This window comes from Macaca nemestrina, chromosome 9 (assembly GCF_043159975.1).
Source record: "Macaca nemestrina isolate mMacNem1 chromosome 9, mMacNem.hap1, whole genome shotgun sequence".
Lineage (NCBI taxonomy): Eukaryota > Metazoa > Chordata > Mammalia > Primates > Cercopithecidae > Macaca > Macaca nemestrina.
Window position 1 is genome coordinate 94,481,048 of NC_092133.1, and position 21,025 is coordinate 94,502,072.

Sequence of the window (21,025 nt, forward strand, 5' to 3'; positions counted from 1 at the left end):
AAAATATATATATATGTATATATAATCTGGCCAGGCACAGTGGCTCACACCTGTAATCCCAGCACTTTGGGAGGCCAAGGTGGCCAGATCACGAGGTCAGGAGATCGAGATCATCCTAGCTGACATGGTGAAACACTGTTTCTACTAGAAAATACAAAAAATTAGCTGGGCGTGGTGGTGGGCACCTGTATTCTCAGCTACTGGGGAGGCTGAGGCAGGAGAACTGCATGAACCCAGGAGGCAGAGCTTGCAGTGAGACGAGATGGTGCCACTGTACTCCAGCCTAGGTCACAGACCAAGATTCTGTCACACACACAAAATATATATATATATATACACACACACACACACACATATATACACATGTGTGTATACATATGTATAATCAATATACTGTTTGATGGAAAATACAGCTAATGGATCATAAATAAAGTGTAATCTGCAAATTCACATACGAATTCTGCCATTATCAATATCAATATGATTAAGCAGTTCTTTATGACCATACCCAGGGGTGCACCACAACTCACTCAAACACATTAGCAACTCTGCATTTTCAGGCATCATGTTGGTAGTTTGAAATTGACTATGATGGAAATATTCGCACCGTGAAGACTTTCAATGACTAAAAATCAAAACTTTTTTCTTTTTTCTTTCTTTTTTTTGCAAAACAGATTGTCAAACGTTCACCATTTTCAATTTTAAGTTCTCACTCCTTGAGACTGATAGAATGAAAATTTTGATTACATGCACATTGTAAGGAGGTGAGAAGAAAGTTAAATATTTGAATTTACTATGCTAAAAGGAATTTAGTATATATTTTGAAAACTTCTACAATGTTACAAATGTGTTCTAAATATTTCACATTCATGATCACAAGCACCCTTTGAGGAAGGCATTATTAATTAATTATTTTACAGAGAATCAAACACAAGTTCATAAAGGTTAAATAACCAAGGATTATTCTTTTCTTAATTGAAAAAAATATATATTCTTATAGTGCCTGATATAATTTTTTAATATATGTGTACATTTTGAAATGACTAAATCAAGTTAATTAACATATCCATTACCTCACATGCCTACATTTTTGTGGTGAAAACATTTAAAATATATTTTTGACTACTAAGATTAATTGCCTCCCTATGTCAAAAATATACTTGAGGGATACTTTTTCCTACCTCATTCTTGGGAGCAAGGATAATTGAACAGAAGTTGATAACCAGTTCTCTATATTTTAACAATAAAAATAATTTAATTTAAAAATAGAGTTTTGGGTTGTATTAGATTAAGCATAAGGAACAATACTCTCAATAGTAAAAGGTTTTGCGAAATTTAGTTCACTCAATTTTTTTAGCACATAAGGCCTGACTTTATATATAAACCTCAAGAAAAATTTGATTATTTTTTGATCTCCTTTTAAATCTAGTAATTTTGTGATATGGCTGGGTATTTTTAGAAATAAATACATTTGGTATGAGGAATTGAAGGAATACACTTGTCATGCATGATAAAATTTTATTAAGTTTCATTTTACTTACAGGCAAGTCATTATAAGATGTGGAAAACTAAACATTTCTACTCAATTTTTTTTTTCCAATTTACTTTTATTTCCTTAGGGTGAAGTTTAGCTCAATAAATTATCTTGAGCATAATGGCATATGCTTCCACATTGCTGACAGTTTTGTGAATCTCCTTCTCACTATCTTCAAAAAGTTGACAATTTACACGCACCACACACACACACACACACACAACACACAACTCTGACAATCTTTTTTTTTTTTTTTTTGAGACGGAATCTGACTCTCACCCAGGCTGGAGTGCAGTGGCACGATCTCGCCTCACTGCAAGCTCCGCCTCCCAGATTCACGCCATTCTCCTGCCTCAGCCTCCCCAGCAGCTGGGACTACAGGTGCCCACCACCATGCTCGGCTAATTTTGCTTTTGTAGTTTTAGTAGAGATGGGGTTTCACCGTGTTAGCCAGGATGGTCTGGATCTCCTGACCTCGTGTTCCACCTGCCTCTGCCTCCCAAAGTGCTGGGGTTACCGGAGTGAGCCACCGCACCCGGCCAACTCTAACAATCTTAGTTGAAAGTTTGCACAGTCCAAGTGATATATTAGGTCAAACAAATAATTTTTTAAAGCTGTGGCTTATTATACTTTAAAGGAGGTTTCAGAAACCTTAAGAGACTAAATGTGAGAGTTTTAAAAATTAAATGAATAAAAATTTCATATAGAGGGAAAACAGGTAGATAATATGCAAAATAAGCCAGATGCAAAATAACATCCTGCTTAAATGTTTTCAAAACTATTGCTTATTATAATTATCTATAAGAAGATAATTCTAGATGTGAAAAGAATTGAATAAAATTTTGTGTATGTGATATGTTTTTGCACACATGCAGGTGTATTCCCTAAAATAAACTGCAAATGAACTGTGAAGTTTTAGTGCCAAGAAGTAATTTGGCTTTCAAACAAGATTCAAATACTAATTATTTGTTAAGTGAATAAAACATCTTCCATATGCCAGTTCAGGGCTAGGCATTGGAGAACTACAATGTTTCTACCCATATTGAACTTAGAGTACATTAGACTAAAAATGTTCTTTAATATCCATGTCTTCATTTCTTTTTGAACAAAAATTTACTAGTAAATTAAGAATATATATTTGATTCATAGACCTAGGCTTGAAGATGTGCAAATAAATTCAAGCATTCCCATTGAAGGTGTTTGGAAAATAATGTGCAGTTTTCCACACAGATGATTACCTAGCAAAATATACACATGTAGATAGATAGATGATAGACAGATAGATAGATAGATAGATAGATAGATAGATAGATAGATAGATCAATTGATCTTGGAAAAAGGACAGGGCCAATTTTCAAAATGGAATATTATTAAAAAGTAGATATTTTTCTTTTATATTAAGAGCCCAAACCCAAGCTTTCCAAAGGAATTACAGTATGTTCTGTGCGTCAACACTCAGTTGCCTTATTATAAAATACTTTATTGTCTTAACAATTTGTTTTATTAAATTTTATCTTCAGAATAGTCTTTATTCTAAGACATAATTCTTAAATGTTATATAGTTTATGCTCCTTTTGTTTAAAAATTTTAAGCCTTAAATACATTTTCTATAACTTTAAGCTAAATAGTACTAAGAAGACAGCAGCAGCATTCAGCTTAGAGTGTTAGGTGAGATTTGGAGAGTTAGGCAATTTGGAATACGTGATGCAATTTTATTATATGGAAGTGACTCATTATTTCATCACTGAGTATGATTTCTGGAATTGTTATTTGGAAGTAAATGTGTGAGGTAAATACTCTTTGGAAAACATAAATCATTGCTCACCATAGCTTGATCATCCTGAATAATAAATAAATGTAAGACAGTGATTTAAAGGTAATTGAAATGCTACACTTTTTCTTCATTAGTAATGAAGATATATTAAAATATGGTCTAAAATATAAAAAATGAGTTATGCAATTAATTAAGAAGTACCCAGGAGGAAACACACTATCAAGCATAAACCAATTCCTGTCCAAAAAATTAATTTAATATTAAGGAAACCAACATCTAGTGAACATGTGCTATGTGCTGGAACAGTGGGCTTAGAGAGAACATAGTAGTTCCTGACCTTAAGTTGCTTATGAAAGTGAACCAAATACAGCAAAAATGTCCCCTAGAATCCATTCTCTCCTTCATTTCAATAAAGAAATGCCCACAAATTTTTAACTGGACAGATGGCTGCCTTTGACGAGATTACTTTTTCTTGCCTTTCTGTAACTAAATACTAGACAGGAGTATGAAGGCAGGTGAAGTGTGCAACTTAAAACACGGAGCTACCTGCCCTGTCTTTTCTCTTCCTTCTCCTCCCATAGCATAGAATGTCAACAAGGTAATGACCCAGCTTCAATCATGTATAAAAGGACAACAGTTGGGTGACACCGGAGCAAACAAGATGAAATAAACCTGGGTGCCTGAATGGCTACAAGGGGTAGAGCTGCTCCACCAGCCTCCTCCATTCACTTCTAGGATATTGCACAATAAAGAAACCTAAATCTTATTTGAGTCATCACATTTTAAGAGCTCTTTGTTATCACAATTTAGCCAATCCCTGATACAATAAATAAACACACAGTTATTATTGTACCCTAGATATTCCCTGACAGTTTTGCTTGTCAATTAGTCCTCAATTTCTGTAAAAGGCAACTCCATTATTCAAATTCTTTAGGCCAAAAACTTAGAGTCATCTTTCACTCCTCACTGTGTCTCACATACCATTTCCAGTTCAATCCATTAGCAAATACTATTGGCTGAGCTTTCAAAATAGTTCCTAAATTTGACCATTTCTTACCACCTCCAATTTTTTGGATAATGACCTTAGTCCAAGTCATTATCTACTTCTTGGACTATTTAATAGCTTTCTAGCTAACATGGGTGCTTGTTACCGGAGAGTTTATTCTCCATAGCTGGAAGAGAGTCCTTTATTTGCCACAACTTAGAGTATGCTGCTCTTCTGCTCAAATCCTCCTGTGGATTCCCATCTTGATTTAAAAAAATAATAATAGAAGTTCTTAGAATGGGCTACCATACCATCAGAGCTCAGTTATATAATTGGTTTTGTTACTCAACTCCCCTACCCCGATCCCTGCAATGACTCACCCCACCTATGCCACAGTGGCTTCCATACTGCTTGTTGAACATGCCAACCATAATCCTGACTCAGAGCTTTGCATATTTATTCCCTCTGCATAAAATGCTCTTTTCCCCAGATATTAGTGCTGCCTATTGCCACCTCATTGATATCTCTGCTCAAAGTTCAACTTACAGAGGCCTTCCCTGAGCACCTTACATAACACAGCAATCTCTTCCCCATCCCACATGTCACTCTATCCCCTTGCCATGCTTTCGTTTTCATACCAATTATTATCTCCAGGTTTTGTGTGTGTGTGTGTGTGTGTGTGTGTGTGTCTGCATGTGTGTGTGCATGTATACCCACAAATTTTTAAAAATAAATTGGGAGCTATCAATTTAATGTTATAAACTTTAGCTATTTGGTCTCAATTGTCTTGCAGAGAAATGACCACAAGCCTAAAAGCCATAAATCCTGGGAGTTTATTCCTTATATAAACACACTATAAATATTTGTTTATTTTTTAAATTTTGTATTTTCCCCATTAGGATATAAGCACCATGTTAATAAAACTTTGTATTATGTCTGGAATGATTTTTATGCAAAATAAGCATTTCATGAATGATTAAATTGGAGAAATAAAATGAACAAAACCCAATCTGACCAATGTGCTTACAGAGAGGAACACAGAGGATGTTAGGAATTTCACAGACAAGAGTCCAGCCCAGTCAGACGGTGTCAGAGCAGGCTTCTTAGAAGACCCAACTTCTACATCAACTCTGAAGAGCAGTAGTGCTTCAGTAGTGCTTCCTCTGCCAGGCAGAGGAAAACGTACAAGTCAAACGGACAAGAGAGCATTCGAGGAGGTTGGACGAGAGCTATGAAGTGGTGAGTGCAGAATCCAGTAGGGAAGCAGGGCAGATCAATGGGTAACAGCCACTCCCACGTGCCAGACACAGGACTTAATGCTTGACATATATTAAGTGACGAATGAGGAAGAAATGACTAAAAAATTTAGAGAATTTCCTAAAAATTACTTAGCTGGTTATATGGCAGAATCAGAATTCAAGTTCATGTCTGCCAAGTTCCAAAATCTAGCTCTCTTCATTTCACTGTAGTCTTCCATCCTAAGGCATCTGAAGTTTTACCATGGGAAGACATTGAAAAACATTGAGTAGGGGGTTGGACATGAACACATTTCTCCTTTTAAAAGATCTTGCTCATGGTCAGGTAGAGAATGTAGAAAGTCAAGTAAACCTAGAGACAGGAAGACCTATAAGAATTGTTGGGAAAATTCAGGCAAGAAGTTATGAAATCCTCAATTAAAGCAGTAGCACACAGGGACACATGATTTTGATAGGTTAATAGACTGAATAGGATTTGTGCAACAGATTTTTGAAATAACCCCTGGATTTCTAGTGTAGGAAAATGTTAGGGAGAAAAATAGGTGTCATCCACAAAGTTGGGGAATGAAGTAGGTAATGTATACAGAGAGTATTATCTCAAACAGTTCAATCTGGTCACAGAGCCACCTAATGCATGGATCTGAAATAAACTCCCAAGACTCACGATTTTTAGGCTTGTAGTCATTTCTCTGCAAGACAATTGGACTACATGGCTAAAGTTTATAACGTAAAACACAGAGAGACAAGAGGCACAAAGCTAGTTCAGGAATCTAGTTATGTCTGGAAAAGTCTATACTTTGTAAGAACAGGAAACAGCAGGTACTGTTACAGAAAATACTGAACTATATAATTTGCATAAAAAACAAACCCTAAAATTAATTACTCATAACAATATAATGTCATATGTGTTGGAGTAAGCCTTTTGTCTTCCAATGTTACTTACCTCATAAGAGCTGTCTTTTTAAGAGAAGAAAGAAGAAAGGTGTTTTTCCAAGAAAAAGAAGTAAAAACAGCATTTAAAAAAATTTAACTTATCCCAAGAAAATGCTAATGGTGGTGAAATATCAAAAACAAGTAAAGGTAATAGCAAATGATAAAGCTGTTTGCAAAATGCATCACAAGAGAAATATGTAGACATTTCAAACATTTACTTAGCAAAAGAACCGTAAAAGAGACATCCAATCAGCAGCTCACAATTTAGGTTTACAAATACACTGAGGATATTAAAGTGGGACCACGTATACAATAATGTATTCCCTTTTAATCTGAAAGCATTGTGGTATGAGAGAAGTCATTGTACTGAGACTTCAAAAGATAAAATGTGGTATCTTCTAAGATTATTTTAAGTGAGAAATAAGCACAGCATGAAACCATTTCCTCTCTCCAAAATGCTGATTGGATTTAAATAATATCTGTTTTCCTTTATTCCTTTAGAACTACAAGTCTAACTACAAAAAAAAAAAATCAGTATTCTGTGACACCAACTCAAAATAAGCATTTAATATTTTAATTAAATTTTTTTTTTTTTTTTTTTTTTTTTGAGACGGAGTCTCGCTCTGTCACCCAGGCTGGAGTGCAGTGGCCGGATCTCAGCTCACTGCAAGCTCCGCCTCCCGGGTTCACGCCATTCTCCTGCCTCAGCCTCCCGAGTAGCTGGGACTACAGGCGCCGGCCACCTCGCCCGGCTAAGTTTTTGTATTTTTAGTAGAGACGGGGTTTCACTGTGTTAGCCAGGATGGTCTCGATCTCCTAACCTCGTGATCCGCCCATCTCGGCCTCCCAAAGTGCTGGGATTACAGGCTTGAGCCACCGCGCCCAGCCATTTTAATTAAATATTAAATACACTTTTAAAACAAAAAAGTTAATACAAAGCATGCCATTGTTTGACACTTTGGGGAAATCTAATTGATGTCTAGCTTAATAGAAGGCAGCTGTATTCTCTGTTTCTGCATTCAGTCTGCTGCTATACCACACACCGTATGGCCTCTAAAATAACTTCACTGCATACTCCTGAGAGAATGAGACAGAAAGACAGAAAAGTTAGTGTTATTATGAAAATAATTCTGACTTCAAGGATCCCCTAAATGTGTCCCTGACCACACTTTTAGAACTGCTGCTTTAAGAATATTAGTCTGCATAAAATAGGAAGGAATTTTCAGTTTACTAAAAAGATTTCTCGTAAAAAATTTAAAAATAGTTATGAATACCTATATCCATGAAATCTGTTAAATATCCAAATTTACCATTTAATCTGATGCATGTAAAACAACTACTTTAATTAGAAGAGAACAACTTTCATCAATCTTCTCCCTATGCCTGGTTTAGTCAGCAGAACACTACCTTCACACTCTCACCTCTCAATTGAGCTTTCAGGAATGCATGTCTGAATGTATATCTACTGTTAGGACAGAAATCTTGACTTGCACTCTTAAAGATGAAATATCTCACTTTTTCCCATCTGAGAAAAATGGTACCACCATTTACTTAATTATTTACGTAAACAACATACAAGTCATTCCTAATTTCCCTTTCTCTCACACCCACATCTAATCCACGAACTGCCAAATTATACCACACTTTATTCATCTCCTACTCTGTCATCTTGGCCCAAGTCATCATTATATTTTGCTTGGATTACTTCTATGGCTTCCCAAGTGGTATTCCTTTTTCTCCCACCACTCTACAATCCATTTTTTCTTCCAAGATTATTAGTGGAATCCATTTTTCTACTCATAAAACATAAATCAGATTATGTCTCATCTCAACCTAAACTCGTCTAATGCTCACTAAATCTCTTAGAAAAGCAATCTACTTACAGGGTCCTATGTATGACCTTGCCTCTGCCAACCATTCCAATCTGACCTCATGTTTTTCATCTCTTTTAACATGTCAAGCTTTTCCTCACCTTACTGCCTTTCTATTGCTGTTTAACTTCATCTGGAATCCTCTATCCACACTTTTGTTTGGTTCCTTCTTATCATTCAGGTTTGAACTCAAATGCTACCTTCCCAGGGAATTCTACCCTGATCCACACAGTCATTGCCTCCGTGATTCCCTTTTATCACCCTGTTTTATTTCATTTTTTTCATAGTACTTATTACCATCTGAAAAGTATTATGCTTATTTCCATATATGGTTTTATTTTTTCCCTTGCCACTATCACCAGAATGTGAGCTCTAGAAGAAGCACTATATACATGTTATTCACTATAATATCCTCAGTGTCCACTGAGACATAGTCATCACTGAGTAGGTACTTCTTGAATGCAAGAACTAGTAAATAATCAAATGAATTCTGATAAAGGAGAATAAAGACTATATATTGTAAAAGGAAGTTCATTGTATACTTTTTTTGCTATTATCTCTCTTTGAGGAATATACGAAGTTTCAAATGTTCATGGAACACACTTGTCAAAGTCACACCCTGCTTTATCTCTAGCACTCTTTCCGCTTGTAGAAACACACCATCTAAAAGAAGAGGAATGCCTGCTTTGTACAGATGTAACTCATTACTCAGCACAAAGAAAAATTTCCAAAATATTTTTCCTATTTCATGTGGCTTTGGATACTAGAATTGAAATAATAAATGATTTAAATTAATAGAATTAAATGAAAAGAAATTTCAAGAGTTTCCATACAAGTCATCTTAATTTTCATTGAAAAGGATAATATGCAAAATAATGCTGAAAAATCATTGTGGCTTCTTTAAAGAATCATTTTTAATTCACTTGGGAGCTTTATCATCAATACCTATAGTTACTGCTATTAATCTTGTTTTTCTTGTAAATTTGAATTTAATCATTGATAACATCCTTTACATGCTATACCACTAACCCCACCATTTCCTGAAATATGATATAAACTCAGGGAAAAGGCAATGTCATGTAAATTCATATACACATATAGGTACAAAGTATAAACATTTGCATATGCATATTTCCAAAAGGTTGAATCAATAAAAATCTTTGCACTGGTAATACTGGAGCAAGTTATTACAAAAAAATTTTTTTTAAGTGGCTTTAAATTGAGGGCATGTACCGTCATTGAGTGAACCATCAAGGATCACACAAATCTATATTAGGAATGTTGCTGAAGGTATTAAATATTCTAAAACAAGATGAAATGCAATGTAATAGAAATGTAATAAAAAATAATACTCTAAATATAATCCACATGATCCATATATAAAGTGTAACATTGAATTATGTTCTTCTAGCCATAAAAATGAAAAAAAAAACTTCTTTGATGAGTATGAGCGAATGACTTTCAGCAAAAGTTATTACAATAGGCTATTAATTAAACTCTATAGGAAACAAATGCTCACACCTTTCTTTTTTCCAGAGGGGAATAAAGGATCTTTTAAAGAAGCCTGATCAATTTTTAAAGGAAAATTTTATACTCACTGACTTCATTTATGATTTTGTGGAAAACTTTGGATTTCCTAAGTAAATATACCATTACATATTTGTGAAATTGAAAACTATCTTCATAAGAGTTTGACCACCTTCACCAGATGCTTTTTCTAATAAGGCTTTACTATTAATAAATGATCAAAGTAACTTAATTAGCTTTTATATGGAAAAGTATACAGAGTAAATTAACTGTTCTTGTTCAGCTACAAAGACAGTGAACAGCAAATAGAAAGTAAATACTCTGTTTGCGTTTTGTTTTTGCTTTTGTTTGATACCCAGTTTCACTCTTGTTCCCCAGGCTGGAGTGCAACAGTGTGATCTTGACTCACCACAACCTCCACCTCCCAAGTTCAAGAGATTCTCCTGCCTCAGCCTCCTGAGTAGCTGAGATTACTATTTGGTTGTAAAAGCATTTGCAGGTCAGACACGGTGGCTCACGCCTGTAATCCCAGCACTTTGGGAGGCCGAGGTGAGCGGATCACAATGTCAAGAGATCGAGACCATCCTGGCCTACGTAATGAAATCCCCGTCTTTACTAAAAATACAAAAATTAGCTGGGCATGGTGGCACGTGCCTGTAGTCCCAGCTACTAGTGAGGCTGAGGTAGGAGAATTACTTGAACCCGGGAGGCAGATCTTGAGCCAAGATCGTGCCACTGCGCTCCAGCCTCATGACAGAGTGAGACTCCGTTTTGTAAACAAATAAATATAATAAAAGCATTTGCTTTTTATTTATTTATACTAGATTGTTCTAATACTAATTCTAGTATTTATTTTTTATTTATAAATAAATAAATTAATTAAATTACATAAAAGCATTTGCCCCATCAAACAGGGTCCGCTTGGTAGATCATTTCTGTAATCTCTAAACTTTGAGAGGCTGAGGTGGAAGAATCACCTCAGGCCAGAAGTTTGAGAAGAGCCTGTATAACATAGTGAGAGCCTATTTCTACAAAAAATCCAAAAAATTAGCTGGGTATGGTGTCATGAACCTGTAGTTTTAACTGCTCTAGAGGCGAAGGCAGGAGGATTGCTTGAATCCAGGAGTTCAAGGTTGCAGTGAGCTATGATTCAGCCACTGAATTTCAGCCTGGGAGACAGAGTGAGACCCTCTCTCAAAACATAATAAAATAACATTTAAAATAAGATAAAAGCATATATATTCTTATGAATAACTTATGGGGTGTTTTGTGATACAGAGAAAAAAATTCCCTTCAGTCAAGTTGGATCAATTAGGCAAAAAAAGATACTATACAAATCATTAATGTAACTATATACTCGATAAGAATTTCTTGATATTTTAAATACACATAAAGTGTGAATTCTCAGATTGATTTTAATACCATTTTAAGTCATCAACCATAATTCTAAATCTCTGTGTACTACTTTTGGAGCCTTAGCACAAAAATATTTTCATTTTATCAGAAAGGAGTTTATAGAAGGGCCTAAATACAAAGATCAGATTCAGACTGTAGCTTTCTAAAATTTCAGTAGTTAAATTCAGATGAACTAGATGCAATTACAGCCTGTGTTTCTCAAATGTGCAGACATGGGAGAATTCCAATAAGAACTTCAGAGACCAATTCTCATGTTCTCTGTGGTGGGGGTGGGGTAGGCTGTTTCCATGGTAGCCACACCAGTAAGCTCCCTGTGCTAGGAAGTAGCTCTTATCCGTCCAGCCCTTGAAGAGTATGTCAAAAAATTTACTAAACATTCAAGGCTTTCTCATTAGAGGGATGGATATTAAAAGCATTAGTCTATCCAGTCCCACAGAGAAATCATTGAAAATCATATTAAAGTCCCTGAAGAAACATATTTATGTGTTTTTAAAATGAACACACAACAATTGTAGAATTGTGTGAAATGTTCGGCATTCAAACTCTTTTCACAGTTATGTCATGATGGTTGAAGTAAATTTTACCTCATTACCAAGAAATCAATGTGCTATTACACCATTGCCAAAAAAGTACTAATCCACGTTTTCTTCTCAATTTTTACTTTTTCAGGTATGCTATTTTTGTTTCTAATTTTTACCAAAAAAAAAAAAATATATACATTTTTAAAGTTTCCAACCTGGCATTCTCTCAAAATGAAGAAAGAACAGATTGATATCTTAGCAAAATGAATAAGCATAGAAATAAAATAAATAACTGAAGTAAGAATAAGAGGGGAAAAGGGTGTGCCTTTTTAACGTGACCCATGATTTGCCTTATTAATGTCAGATTGATTTTTTGAAAAAAAAAATTGATGGCCAGCCGAGACCAGCTCGGTCATGGAGACCCTAACCCAGTGGCGCTGGAGGAATTAAAGGCACACACACAGAAATACAGAGTGTGGAGTGGGAAAATCAGAGGGTAGACAGCCTTCAGAGCTGAGAGAGCCCCGAACAGAGATTTACCCACATATTTATTGACAGCAAGCCAGTGATAAGCATTGTTTCTATAGATTATAGATTTACTAAAAGTATTCCTTATGGGAAACCAAGGGGTGGGCTGAAACAAAGGATGGGCTACGGTTAGTTATCTGCAGCATGAACATGTCCTTAAGGGACAGATCGCTCATGCTATTGTTTAAGACTTAGGAAAGCCTTTAAGCGGTCTTCTGCCCTGGGTGGGCCAGGTGTTCCTTGCCCTCATTCCGGTAAACCGACAACCTTCCAGTGTGAGCGTTGTGGCCATCAAGAACATGTCACAGTGCTGCAGAGATTTTGTTTATGGCCAGTTTTGGGGCCAGTTTATGGCCAGATTTGGGGGGCCCGTCCGTTCCCCCAAAATGGCATTTCAAGTTTAACTTAAAATAACCAATAGTTAAAGAACACTAAACATACACTTGCCATTTAAAAAAATAAAATGAAATTTATCTGCTTCCATCATGAAGGATTCCAAAATATGAAGAAAACCAATGTCTCTAAGCAAATCAACCATTACCATAGGTATAAATTAGATATTTCCAATACTAGACTATTAGGTAAAATTCACCCAAAATAAAACATCACCAACTCTAAATCACTAAATCAGAGTTTGTTTTATTCTGGATGAAGGTAAACTGAGGTTTATCTTTATAATAAAAATGGAGAACAGCTAGGCACAGCGGTTCACGCCTGTACTCCCAGCACTTTGGGAGGCTGAGGCAGGCAGATCATGAGGTCAGGAGATCGAGACCAACCTGTCTAACACGGTGAAATCCTGTCTCTACTAAAAATACAAAAATTTAGCTGGGCATGGTGGCACACACCTGTAGTCCCAGCTACTTGGGAGGCTGAGGCAGGAGAATGGCGTGAACCCGGGAGGTGGAGCTTGCAGTGAGCCGAGATAGTGCCACTGCACTCCAGCCTGGGAGAGAGAGCAAGACTCCATCTCAAAAAAAAAAAAAAAAAAAAAAAAAGAGAACAAGAATATATAAGGGTATTAACCCATGCTACCTCATAATTAAGGCCAATGTCTATTGATTAAGAAAGTAAACTGTATCCAAATGTTCCGTAAGACTCACTTAAGTATTTTAACTCAATTAAAATATGAAAAGAGCCTTAAGCAATATAATCTCCTTATCCTACTGCCTTAAGAAGTTAATACCAAACAATGTTGATCAAAACTTGAAATCAAAACTTCTACTAGGTAGCACTTTTAAGTATCTGAAATCAACACAACTCATTTTGCTTGAAAATACATGATAATGTGTGTATACTACACCCAGATGACTTTTCCCCAGTCATCCTAATTAATGAAGTCTTACCATATGAGTGTTCTCTTTTAATTATACAATGAAACATTTCCTCAATTACAACTTTTTAAAATTTAAATAATCATTTTTAAAATTTTAAATTATTTTGACATAAGGCTATTAGCACAAGATCTGCTAAAATTACATTGAGCTGGCTAGAATTACCATGTAGGGAAAGATTGGCATCAGGTTATAAAATTGTAGTCATTTTATTGAGTTTAACTGAAGGCAATCAACAACATTGCAAACGCTATGACCCCGAAGGTAATCAACATCATTGCAAAAGTTGTGACTCTGAATATTGATATACTATTTAGAACCCAATTTTTAAAAGGATTATTAAGATGACGTGCTGTTTACACAATCTAGCAATAAAAGGAAGATAAAATTTATTAAAATTATCATGAAGCAATGGGGAAAATATTAGTATATTTACCTGGGGAACGAAGAGCATCTATTGTGAGTATTTCCTCTTTGTTAACATTTATGTATGTGTGTGCTTGTATCAAATATCTTTGTTTGCTTCCCTCTCTTATCTCCTTATCATGTAGCATAAGATGTATTGACTTTACATCATAGTATTTAAGTATTGTTAAGTTCACATCATAGTATTTAAGCTATGGGATAGCAATGAGATGAGTAAACATCACCCAAGAACTTTGTGTCTCCTTTTGGGGAAAGGGTTAATAAATTTGCAGCTATACACAGGGTTGTTCAATCATGTTAGGTGGAAGTATGACCTTGTTCTTGTCTTCATTTGAAGATTAAATATGGTTTAAGGAGATATGTATGGGTGCCAAGTTGACAAGGGGTCGATTGATTCTGATGTTTAATTTTACATGTCAACTTGGATAGGTCACAATACCAGAAAGTTGCTCAAACATTATTCTACTGCAGACATTTTGGTGATGGTGTTTTTTTTAGATGAGATAAACATTTAAATGAATAGACATTGAGTAAAGCTGATTACCCTCCAATAATGTGGGCGGGCGTCATCCAATCAGTTGAATAGAATAAGTCGAACCTTTCCCCTAGGAAGAGGAAATTCTGCCAGCAGACGGCCTTCAGATTTAAATTGCAGCATCTCTGACTGATGGGTCTTACCCTGTAGCTTTTGGACTTGCCAGCCTCCACAATCACATAAACCAATTCCTTCAAATAAATCCCCTTCTCACTGTATATAGACACACACATCCTATTTGTCCTGTTTTCTGGAGAGACCTGACTAATACATAGCCCCATAGTTAACAGTTTGAGCTCTGAACCCAAATAACCTGGGTATAAATCCTGACTCTATTGTAAACTAGTTGGGAGACCGGGGCAAATTACTTAACCACATTGAGCCTCAGTCTCCTCATCTACTAAATGGAATAATAAATATCAGCCTTTACATCACAGGATTGTTTGAGGTTTAAATAAACTTTATATGTAAAATATTTAGAAAAATCATGTTCTATGTGTTGGGCATTTTCTAAACATTAACAAATATTAATTAACTATCATTCCCAACCTTCTTCCAATATAGCTAGAAACTTTCAGTTAGGCTTAGTAAGAAAGGACAACAAGAATAAATTTTAGAAATAATTTACATAGTTGTTTGGGAATCTATTTTTGTAAGACATATTCAAGATGAAGGAACATTGAACCCACAGGTGTTCAAAATTGTGGTTTTTTGAATGAAATAGCAATAATTAGCATTTGAAAACAGATGAAGTAAAAGTATACTTTCCTTTATACAATAACTGTTTTACTAAAAAGTGCTGACCAATATCTGAAAAATAATATCATATGAAGCTACTGATGTAATCTCCGAAATGCTTTAAACATGATTTCTAGGCCAACCGCAGTGGCTCATGCCTGTAATCCCAGCACTTTCGGAGGCCAAGGCGGGCAGATCACAAGGTCAGGAGGCCAAGACTATCTTGGCTAACATGGTGAAAACTTGTCTCTACTAAAAACATAAAAAATTAGCCAGGCATGGTGGGGGGCATCTGTAGTCCCAGCTACTTGGGGGGCTGAGGCAGGAGAATGGCATGAACCCAGGATACAGAGCTTCCAGTGAGCCGAGATCGTGCCACTGCACTCCAGCCTGTGTGACAGAGCAAGACTCCGTCTCAAAAAAATAAACAAAAATAAAAACAAAACAAAACATGGTTTCTAACTGTTAGTAGTTCTTAAGATATTGCCTCTATTTTTATATTCTATACTTGACCTCTATATATATTTTTTACATTTCTCATCCTTTCTTCTCACTATTCACATACAGCCTTGCCCTATAATTTCACCTTTCTTTGCAATTCTCTGCCAAGTGTACATTATTTTATTTTTGTTTACTGTGTTTTGTCACCAGAAGAAAGTCTAGATGAATATTTATATTTTTTGGCTGGAAAGAACTTTATATTGTTGGCACAGAAGGTGAAAACTATTAGGGTAATAAGTGATAGAAATTACTACTTAAAAACTGAATGCCTAACATATATGCCTAACATATATCCAAGAAGTTGACAAAGAATAAATAAAAAGTGAACGCTGAATGAAGAAAGAATATTTCTTATACACTGTCAACTTTTTAATAGAATAATAATACTTATTATTATGTTGTGGTGTTCTATACTTTATATTAAACATTCATACAAATTATCTTATTTGATACCAATCCTGTAAAGAAGGTAGAATGCAGGATTTTTTAAATGTTGGCTCTAAGGACATTTTGGGCCAGAAAAAACTTTATTCTGGGCAACTACCCTTTTGAGCAGTGTGCGGGGCCTTTATCCACTAGAAGTCAGCAGTCTCCCCAACATCACCCAGTTTGTGACAACCAAAAATGTCTCCAGATATCACCAAACGTCCCCTGGGAGACAGAATCATCACCAGTTGAAAACCATTGGCAGAAAGAAAGAGTATCTTCTTTTTTAACAAATTGTTTAGGTGAAAGAAAGAAATGAAGTGACTTGCCCAAATACACGCCTTCTCTGAACAACCTACAAGTTTGATAATTATAGGACACTATCACACAAATCTTTTGGATGAAACCTTAATCACCACCTAAGAAACTGATTTTCATGCTCACCATCTTACATTAAAGGTATTTCTGAATTCACTTTCTTCCCAACTAATTCAGTCATTATCTCAAGCTACTTTCTTACTACAAAAGAAAAACATGTCATTATAAATTTCCAGTCAGAAATAAATATTATGAAAATTTACCTGGGCATAAAACATATTTACACAGTGCATGCTTAAGTTTGTTTCAAAGCACTTTCTATATTAGTATTTACAAGATGTATGAAACAAGCTATCATTCCTATTTAGGCAGGTGATATGCCATCCAACCTTTATTATCTGCCTCTGTCATGCACATGAAAAACATTTTCTTTTTACTGAAGCTTCATAGCAGGAAAACTAGTCACATATTAAAAGTTAAGGGTGGAGTTGAAGGCATTTAAATTATCAGACCAAAAATACTTCCAGCGATCTCCAGCTTCTGCTGAAGCTTTGTAGGTTTGCTCAGTGACCTGACTACATGCAGTCTTATTCAGTGTAATAAACGGCATTTCTTTTTTCACATTTTTAACTTTATCCATGTCTGAAAAAATTCTGGATTATCATATTAATATTCTAAACACAAACACTTCACTTAGTTAACCACTGTATCTAAGTAGTGTTTCAATTCTTTTCAAACTAATTTCTCAATAAAAGAAGGAAAAATGGAATTTTCCATGTAATGCACTGCCATCTGTGTGCAGGCTGATAAGATGAAAAGAGACTATTTGAATGTCAGACGATTGGAGTTACAAACCGTACCTTCCATGACATACACCAGTGACCCCACATTTCCTTCTTTGATGATGCAACTGTCTTTGTCATACTCCCACTGGGTACATACAATGCACAATCTCCTGGATCTGTGACAGCTCTAAGTTCTTCATAAAGTCATTAGCAAGGATAGCTTCCTTTATAAGATCTTTGGACCTATGGCAAGAAAGGGAAGATTTACTGGCACATCTGACAAGCTCTTTCATAGTTTGTGCGGTTTAGCAAAGCCATACAGTGCTCTGGCACACCACAGATGTATTTTCTTGTTAGGAATCCATTAATTTTCTGGAAGACCTGAGAATAAAGTAGTTCCATGACAGAAAAAAAAAAAAAGGCACTACGAATTTTTTTTTTAAGTATCCTATCATTTAATGAATAAGTGACCTACCAACCAACCAACCAACAAAATCATACAAGTTCATTTTGCTTTAGACTTTTTCTTAATCACATAGATTGCTAGAAAACCAATGGATACACACTTCAAAGTTTGTAATTTAGTTTAAGAATAAATATGAACAAAAATTTTAAACTCCAAAACAAATACTGTTACTACGGTTTATATTTGTAAGAGAACATCAGGGATGTACTGTATAATACACAATTAAAGAAAAAAATGCCTATGTACTTTATATGTACCTCTTCTGTTAGACTTTATGCACCCCATAGGCAGGGATCATTTTAAATTTGTTCTTTACTGTATGCCCAGTATCTACTAAGATGCCAGTCATCTGTAAAATAGTTTTTAAAGAATACCAACCTAACAGCTTTATGTGTGAAGACTGGTGAATATAATATTACTTTCGGTAAATGGTGGGAGATAATATTGCTCAAGTAATATTTTTGGATTGAAAAAGATAAGAATTGGGCCGGGTGTGGTGACTCACACCTGTAATCCCAGTACTTTGGGAGGCCGAGGTGGGCGGATCACGAGGTTAAGAGATTGAGACCATCCTGGCTAACATGGTGAAACCCTACTAAAAATACAAAAAATACAAAAAACTCTCTACTAAAAATACAAAAAACTGGCCAGGCGTGGTGGCGGGCTCCTGTAGTTCCAGCTACTTGGGAAGCTGAGGCAGGAGAATGGCATGAACCTGGGAAGTGGAGCTTTCAGTGAGCCCAGATCGCGCCACTGCACTCCTGCCTGGGCGACAGAGCGAGACTCTACCTCAAAAAAAAAAAAAAAATCAATAAAAATAAAAATTGAATTCCTACGTAGCTGTTTGAAACAACTGGTAGAAATGTGATAGTTCTTTATAAATACATCTCATGCTTTTTTAGATAATATTTCTTTTTATCTTTTTAAAAATTTTTTATTTTTTATTTTATTTTTTTATTTTTGAGACAGAGTCTGGCTCTCTCGCCCAGACTGGAGTGCAGCGGGGCGATGTGGGTTCACTGCAAGCTCCCACTTCCGGGTTCACTCTATTCTCCTGCCTCAGTCTCCCGAGTAGCTGGGACGTGCCCGCCACCATGCCCGGCTAATTTTTTGTATTTTTTAATAGAGACAGGGTTTCACCGTGTTAGCCAGGATGGTCTCGATCTCCTGACCTCGTGATCTGCCTGCCTCGACCTCCCAAAGTGCTGGGATTATAGGCATGAGCCACAGCTCCTGGCCGAGAAGATTTCTTCTTCAAGCAGCTTAGATTGAGGTAATAAGGCAGACAAAACTATTGAACAAGATGTTTGAAGTGCAACATGTTTTAGGTATGGATTCAATACAGGTAGTCAGTCGGAAAGACACTCAAATTTGTAACTGGAATTCAGTAGTGAACAAAAAAGTTTTAGCAGAACTTAAAACATTGTGGTGTTTATTTGCTGGCATAAGAAGTTCCAAATGACTTTCTAAGAATGCAAAATTCAAAGTGGAAGAGACATTAAGGAATACTTTATCAAGAGGAGTACAATCAGAGCACTAACAAAAAGTCAGAAGCTGGATAAGATGAAAGACCTTAGCAATTCAGAGAGGAGACAATACATTTGGAATGTTATATTAAAAGTCTTAATTTTTAAAAAATTAAACACAAGCTGACCTTTACCCACATTTGCTTAGCAAGTGGCTTCCAGGGAAATGACCTGCAGTAGTGAATATAGACTAAAGCATTAGTCTTCCCTCCCCATTTCTGGGAGGCTTTTCATCTAGATCTCAGTCTAACCAGCCTAGCCTTTACATATTATGTTTTGTAATGATTTAGTTTTAAGTAGTACAAAGATACACATAAAAATAAAAACAATTGAAATTTTATTACTATGAAGAATAATCCTAGAATGGAATGTTAGGATGCAATGAAAATTATGTTTATGAAGAGTGTTAATCGCATGGAGGAAATTCTTCTATTATTTTTAAGTGAAAATGCAGGATACAAAATTAATTTTAGAGTAAGAAAGTATGTGCCTATTGAAAATGTAAACAAAACAAAACAAAACAAAAAAAACCACCATAGGCTTTGAAGAGACAGATATTTGGGTCTTAATCCTAGCCCTGGCACCTAAAAAAATCTGAGTGGGTTGTCTTACTTTTTCTGATTGTTCACGTTATCATCTACAAAATTATATTTTTAAAATGCCAACTTAACAGGTTTATATGTGAAGACTGAGGAATAAAATGTTACTTTCAGCAAATGGTAGGAGATAAAGGTTGTAGCAGTATTAATTGTAGTATTATCTTCACCACTCCTTATAATTACCTTCACCACTCCTGGTCTCAAGAATACCAGTGGCACCTTCATACTGACTCCTGAGATCTACTGTTCTGGGATTATTTTTTCAAGAATATGGGCTTATTTAGTATTCAGGAAATTAGTTTTGGCCAAATTGTATTATATTTTCTCTTTCCTAAAAGTTTCTTTCTTTTTTTTTTTTTTTTCTCAGAGAGTGAGGCCATTTGATGGGTTCATAGTTTCTTGCACAATAAAAACTAATCAAGAACCACAACTTGTTTAGCTACATACAGATGATATATTATCCTTTGGGAAGTATTTATAGTGCTCCAAAGATATTTAAGTCCTAGAAATGCAGCAAGACTAAAAATGAAGCCCTCTTCCAAGAACATAATTATAATTAGCACCATCCAAAGATGATTAAAGAAAGTCACTTTCTCCCCTCGGATAAATAAGATTAACCTGTTTGAAGACGTTACAAAAGATTAAACAATGAGCTCTAACACAATTCCTTAGAATTATCCAAACTTTCCAATTGTTTATCACAGAATGCAGAGTGTGGGATGGGAGGGAGAGGATTTCAGGATGCTTTTGTTTCTCAAATTTTATTTTGGATGGAGGACATTTAATTTCAGGTCTCAGAAGAAACAAACTGGAGGCTTCCATATAGGCTGTTGCGTCACTCTAAAAGAAACTAATCAATATAGGACCTACATCTTACTATTTATACCTTCATACAGGTATTGCCAAATAGTATTATTGTCTCTGAATTGACACAAATAATTTGTCTCTGTTCTCATAGCAAGATAGATATCTTGTGCCTCTGTGTAGTACAACCCTAAAGATGTTCTTGTCAGAGAATAATACCCA

The 21,025-nt window shown here is 35.5% G+C and overlaps 1 protein-coding gene across 25 annotated transcripts in view; it reads right to left on the reverse strand.

Annotated features, from left to right (window-relative positions):
- Positions 1-21,025, reverse strand: part of LOC105499843 (MAGUK p55 subfamily member 7-like) — a 112,627-nt gene that overhangs the window by 14,349 nt on the left and 77,253 nt on the right. For 24 of the 25 annotated variants that reach the window (XR_011608068.1, XR_011608067.1, XR_011608084.1 and 21 more), the window contains 2 exons: positions 17,484-17,651; positions 5,465-7,559 (listed from right to left, as the gene is read on the reverse strand). The gene's annotated coding sequence lies outside the window, so the exon portion shown is untranslated. Of the gene's footprint in view, positions 1-5,464; positions 7,560-17,483; positions 17,652-21,025 lie in introns of those variants that run through there. The other variant, XR_011608070.1, reaches the window with a different exon arrangement.